This window comes from Epinephelus lanceolatus, chromosome 2, assembly GCF_041903045.1.
Source record: "Epinephelus lanceolatus isolate andai-2023 chromosome 2, ASM4190304v1, whole genome shotgun sequence".
NCBI classification, from domain to species: domain Eukaryota; kingdom Metazoa; phylum Chordata; class Actinopteri; order Perciformes; family Serranidae; genus Epinephelus; species Epinephelus lanceolatus.
In genome coordinates, this window is record NC_135735.1 from 34,401,818 (window position 1) to 34,407,936 (window position 6,119).

Genomic DNA, 6,119 nt, shown 5'->3' on the forward strand with positions numbered 1-6,119 from the left:
TCCGGGTTCATTTGGAGTTGATTTTTAACTAGTGAGGTCTGGGATAGAAAAACCTCCAAACCTCGGATGAACACACACTCAATTCTTCTCTGGAAAACACAAAAAGGAGGCTTCAGAAATTACAACAAAGCATAATTATTTAATTAGCAGCACTAAAGTTATACCCTATGTATCCATGTGGATCCATTCTTTGATTATTAGGCTACATCAGTTGCACCACCCCCACAGCCCTGCCAAATATGTGGCGGTTTAACCAAACCAAGGAGACTGTAGTACCTTCTCCTTTGATAGAAAAAGATGAGCAGATGTGTCTATTGTTCAACCATTAGGCTTAACGAACCAAGCCCAGCAGTGTATGTGTGTGCGTATGTGTGTGTGTGTGCCTGTCCTATTTGGAGATGGACACATGCACATTTAATCCTTAAGTTTATAAGAATCATTTGCGCATGCACATTACAAAGAAAAAACGCCAGCATGTTATTTATTCGAGCAGGAGCTTATTTATTTTTGTCCACAGAAAATAATACAAATTCACACACACACACACACACACACACACACACACACACACACACACACACACACTCACAGCATCTCTATAAAATCCAAGACCATGGCGGAAGTGACATGCTGACACATAACATGACTGCTATCCCCGTGTTGTTGTAGTGCATTATGTCTCCCCCCCCCAAAACCTGCAGCCCCCTAAAAGCCGGGCCCCTGCTTACATGTCAGGGGCCGTTTAGCCTAATAGAGCGGTAGCGCAGGGCGTCCTCAGCCGGCCCGAGGTGACAGCTTGCAGCGGTCAGTGTCCTGCTGGACCCCCTGCTGAATGAGGGACATGTCAAAGGTGACGCTTCAAGACTCCCACAGCCAACATCTGCGGGGGGACAGATTAACCTTTCAGACTTTTCCCTGTCCAGGACCTGCTAGGGGCCCCGCATCTGTCAGGGTCCCCACAATAGAGCCAGCGCTCGGTTGAACGAGTTAAATAAAAGAAAAAAAAAAGAAAAAAAAGAAGAGAAGAAGTTAAACTGTCTCTGATGTGAAGTCAATGTCAACGGCGTGTGTGTGACGTGTGTCGAGACAAAGGGGGACTAATTCCTCGAAGTGTGGCTGTCCAACCGTGCAGTCCTGTGGACATAATGGACTTAAGAGGCAGGCTAATAAGGCTGACAACAGGGAAACAAAAACACTGTTAATATATATATTAATTTTAAATCAGGTGTGTCACACTCCATATTATGGGACACAATTTGTATTTAATCCGACTTTTTAAATTCTAACTTTAAAAACTAGTGCACACAGTTTTACATTATCCTTAAATAACTCTCCATCTGGTAATACAAGTTTTATTTTTCAAGAGTAGGCCACATGATTCCCTTTTTATTTCTGCACACTCGCTCAGACGCGCAGAGACAAGATGCAGAAAGACAGAGGAATATGAAAGGCCAAGCTTTGGCCTTACATGGCAGCAAACCTCATCTACACATTCTCATACAGATCGATAGGCTCCTGCCATGTCTGCACGACCTGAGCTGTGTGTTTATGTGTGTTGGCTTTCTGTGGCCATTGTGCCGAGATAGGCCTGGCCCTACGAGCCGGTGACATTTGCTTTGCAGAGAATATAAGGGGACACGTTTTTTCTGAGCACTTCTGAAAGAAGATACATCTCAAGCAGGATTCAATTCAATTAGTACAAAAGAAACAGAGGCGCAGACCAATATAGAGCCTCACGTGTGCGGATGTGGATATGCAGACGAGTTTAGAAAAATAGATTGATTCTCTTTTTAAATATAATCTATCTTTATGAGAAAAAGAGAAGTCTGTGCCATGGCTAAACGGAGGCCAGGCAATGGGCACCTGAAGGCACCGTGTCATTTACTTACAGGTTTCACACTGATTATTAATCAAGGGCGTCATTCCCGTGAAGCCCACAGCAGCATATCCGAGCAGAAACAATATAATGCCTCGCAGAGAGGACCGTGGATCAATATTTCGGCAGCTCTGCAAAGTGACACAGCGTTGCAAGCCTTATAGATGTTCAAAATGACAATTACAGCCTGTTTGGGAATAAGCCACTGCTAAATGGCATCTGGTGAAACTGAACTTTTATAAATGAGGCTACTTGAGTTTGGCCTATATGGTCATTTATGGCGGATGGACCTATGTGATATAAGGGGGGAAACTGAATTAGCCTTTTGAAAAACAAATCACATTGCTCTTTTATCCTTTTCAGCCTATAAACTAATTTATTGGTTCACCTTTAAAGTCTCCAGCTTCATAAATATTATTGCTCTGACATGTTTCCCTGAAATTCTCCCCCTAAAAGCAAAACATGTTAGTGCAAAATACAGATATGATAAAAGTTGCAATATTTGAGAAGAGATGTGATTATGCCTCACTGCGCTCTGCTCTTAAAATGTGCATTGCAGTGTTTGTGGCTGGCCTTTATACAGCATATTTGAAGTATAGGCCTTGAAAACACACCACATCGCGCCAATCGATACTGAATAAAATTATAATTCCTGGAGGAACCCGGGCTAAGGCCTTTGAATTATTAGAATAAACCAAACCTTAAAATCAACGTTTTTACGCACATGTTCTCCTTGGCATTTTATGCGTCTGTATCTGTGTTATAAATATTTTTTTATTCAATTCTTATTATTTAAATCAGCAGCCGAGTTTTATCTTTAAGTAAAACACATGTATAAATTAAATTAGTATTAAAGCTGTGCAGAATAAGGTTTTAAAATGTGTTGTACTTTATTCTGGGGCTGAAACAGTAAAGTAAAATTAAGTCACTTAAAAAAAAATCACCATTTCGACCTCACTGGTAAATCAGCTAGCAGGCGATAAGCCAAGATTACATTAAGAACTAAACACAGATCATCTTCTCTTTAAGCTTCTACAGTTTTAAATCCCATTTAACAGCATTTAAGGCGAGCTGGTCTAAGTTTTGTAAGTAAAAACGTGTGAGCAAAGTCACCAAACAGGAACATTTACGCACCAGAGCTAAAATAATAATAATAAAACCACTCCAGTTTCTACCCCTTTGATTCAGGAATTTACTTTATTAAAATGTGTCCCTAATTAATCTAAATGCCTTCATGGCCGAGCAGCAGATGCCGGACCTGCTGCCTTGCTCAGGGGTAAATCAACTGCCTCTTCCCTCGTGTTATTCCGCGTCACTTGCTCTGATTCGCGCACTCATGTGAAATTAATAAGGCATCACTTTACATTAAGGTGTCCATATGCCGCCCAATTACTCCCTGTAACTTTGGTGAGACTCCAATTATGACAACAAAACCGTGTTAACGATAGCCAAACCAGCCCCACCGTGATGCTCTAAATGTGCACTTCAACAGCCAAATGACTTCTTCCCTAAACAGACGGCGCCTTCATGAGCAGCAATAATCAGTGTTTGGGAAATTGAGGAGCGTCTTCTTCATTACTGGGGAGATTACTGGAAATGTAGGGTGGTGCTATAATTTCTGGCGCCTTAATTTCCCTGCTTTAAAAATAGTTTTGGGGAAATAATCATACTTTTAAATTACTTTAACAGTAAGTTGCCTGTGAAAACATTTGATATTTTGTGAATTTACAAGGATAGCAGGTCCGGCTAAAATCACTAAAAGAACAATTTCCACACTATGTTGTCTATTTATTTTATCACAAACACAGCAAATAATGACCTCCCTGAATATTTCCTAATTTAGACAAGAATGTCCTCTCAATTTTTAGGCTTGATAATTAGGGATTATTTTTTAGCATTGTAAATTACATGAATATTTTTCCATCTGCTAACAACGACAGGGTGGGGCTGCTTTCCAATAAGAGATTTGACAGCATGCCTTTTTAGTACATCGTTGTCTTTGCATGTAAATTCACCTGATGGTCACCAAGAGAAACTTTAATGTTTCAGATACATGCATTTACAATTAGGCTAATTTTATTTTACAAGAAAATCTAAAGCTGTATGTGTGTGCTTGCGCGCGTACGCTCAGCCATACTGGATAATGTATTAATCAGCTGTTGTCACCAATAGCTTTTTGTTTTTGCTTATTTCATAACGTGAAGGCAACTCTTAGTGAGCTAAACCCGCATTTAAAATAACGCAACTTGGCTTTACAGATACACAGAGCTGCATTATGTAGAAAATCAATCAGCAATTCTTTCCAGTATTACCCACTGTGGGTTTGGCACCGCATTATTGTAACAGCATTTAAATGAACCCGAGTGTTTAATTAAGAAAGCTCTCCTCCAGACAACCTGTTTGGCCATGATCTAGTGCCAGTATGCAGATATTACAGGTTGAGATGTGTCGCAGCTGCTGTAAGTGTGTGTAAGTGTGTGTGTGTGTGTGTGTGTGTGCAGATGCATCAGCGTGCAGAGAAATAGTGCGTCAGACTTGGACGGCACTCTTTTGTCCACGTCTCTTCTCAACAGGGTGCCAAGGGTGGAAAATGTCTGCATTTAAACTCCTCTTCTTCTGCGCCACACTTAAACACACACGCGCGTACACGCACGGTGGACGCACACTCACACACTCACACTGTAGTTCCCGACTTTACCGCAGGATCCCATCCTGTCATGCATCTGTAACAGCCTCCCAGCTCACTCCCATAACAGCAGCGCGCAGAGCTTCAGCATCAATGTACAGAAACTCTTTAACTCCAAACATACGAGTTGTAAAAACACAGAGGGTGCGCTCGCATCCGCGCATCTCCTCCGTGTGTGTGTTTTTCCCCGTCCCACCCTCTTCCCTCGTCCTCCTCCTCCGGCTTCCAGCTTTTCCTCCAGAGCTGCCACAGTCCCAAATCCGGACCGAGGTAAACATCCTTAGCCGCTTCACGCGACACCGTTTCCAAACGCAAATTATCCGTCCCGCAAAAAGCCTCTCTTTTCCTGCTCCGGTGCCGTGCTTCTCTCCGTGCTTTTCTCGATGCAGGCGCATTTGAATAGCTGGCCGGTGTTGTTATGGATCCGTGCGCACTGAAAGAGAATCAGTATGCAAATTGTTTCAGTATCAATCGAAAGGTTCGATCCGCCAGAGCGTCAGCCCCTTTGGCACGAGAGGCTCCTTTGCTGCATAAATGTTTATAATGACCCCATATATTAACACACACACACACACACACACACACACACACAGCGATGGGAGAAAATGCTGCACTATTATTGAGATATAACTAAAATATTCTTTATAAATAAAATGTAAATTTAGGATTGCAGGGGGGATGGTGCCTCAGACTCAGACTTAGACTTAGTTTAAAGACATTTTTATTAGTGGAACAAACCCGCACACACAATCACAGGGTGTATCATATGAATAGCACTAAAGTATTTATATGCTATAATTAATATTTAATCTGTAATTGATTTCGTTTGCCTGTGATGGAGGTTATCTAAGCTTGTGTGAAAGTATAATTACTCCTTTGGATTTTGCCCAAAACTGAAGGCTGAAATTATATTGTTCATTTTAACATAACATATTCTGCAGACCCAAAACAGGAGTCAACACTTGTTTCAAAATGAGTCATTGAATTTTGAGTAGTGTTTTATGACTTTGCACAGGAGTCATATGATTTGGCTCACAGTAATAGGCTGTCACATTTCCCAGCACAGCTCTCTCTGTTTGTCATATTCTGATAATCCCACTAAAGCATGCAGCCAAACAGCTCTGATAAAACACACTGCAGAAAAGATGCACCTGGGTGAAGTTAGGTGCAGAGAGGAAATGAAAAAGAGTAAAGGTACAATAAGTGATGGGGGTGAAATATCTGAGAGCACTGTTACAGGGGAGGAGTGCAGCAGGAGGAAAAAAAGAGTAATGGTGAAACACACAGAAAGTGGAGCACAGGTGACGACAGGAGTGGATCTGAGAGTTTAGGCAATCAAGAGCAGGACGGGGAAGATGAAGGAAAAGAGAGGAAGGGCAACGAGAGGTGAAAGGAAAGGCTGTGGCAAGGGCAGGGAGAAGGAGAGTGTGGTCAGGAGGAGATAAAGCATAGAGTCCGTTATCCATCTGTTCCAGGGTTAGAGTTTGACCAGCTGAGGGGGGTCAGGGGTGAAGGGTCGATGACCCCTTGGCCTGAGGGCTCCGTGGTCAGTCCGCT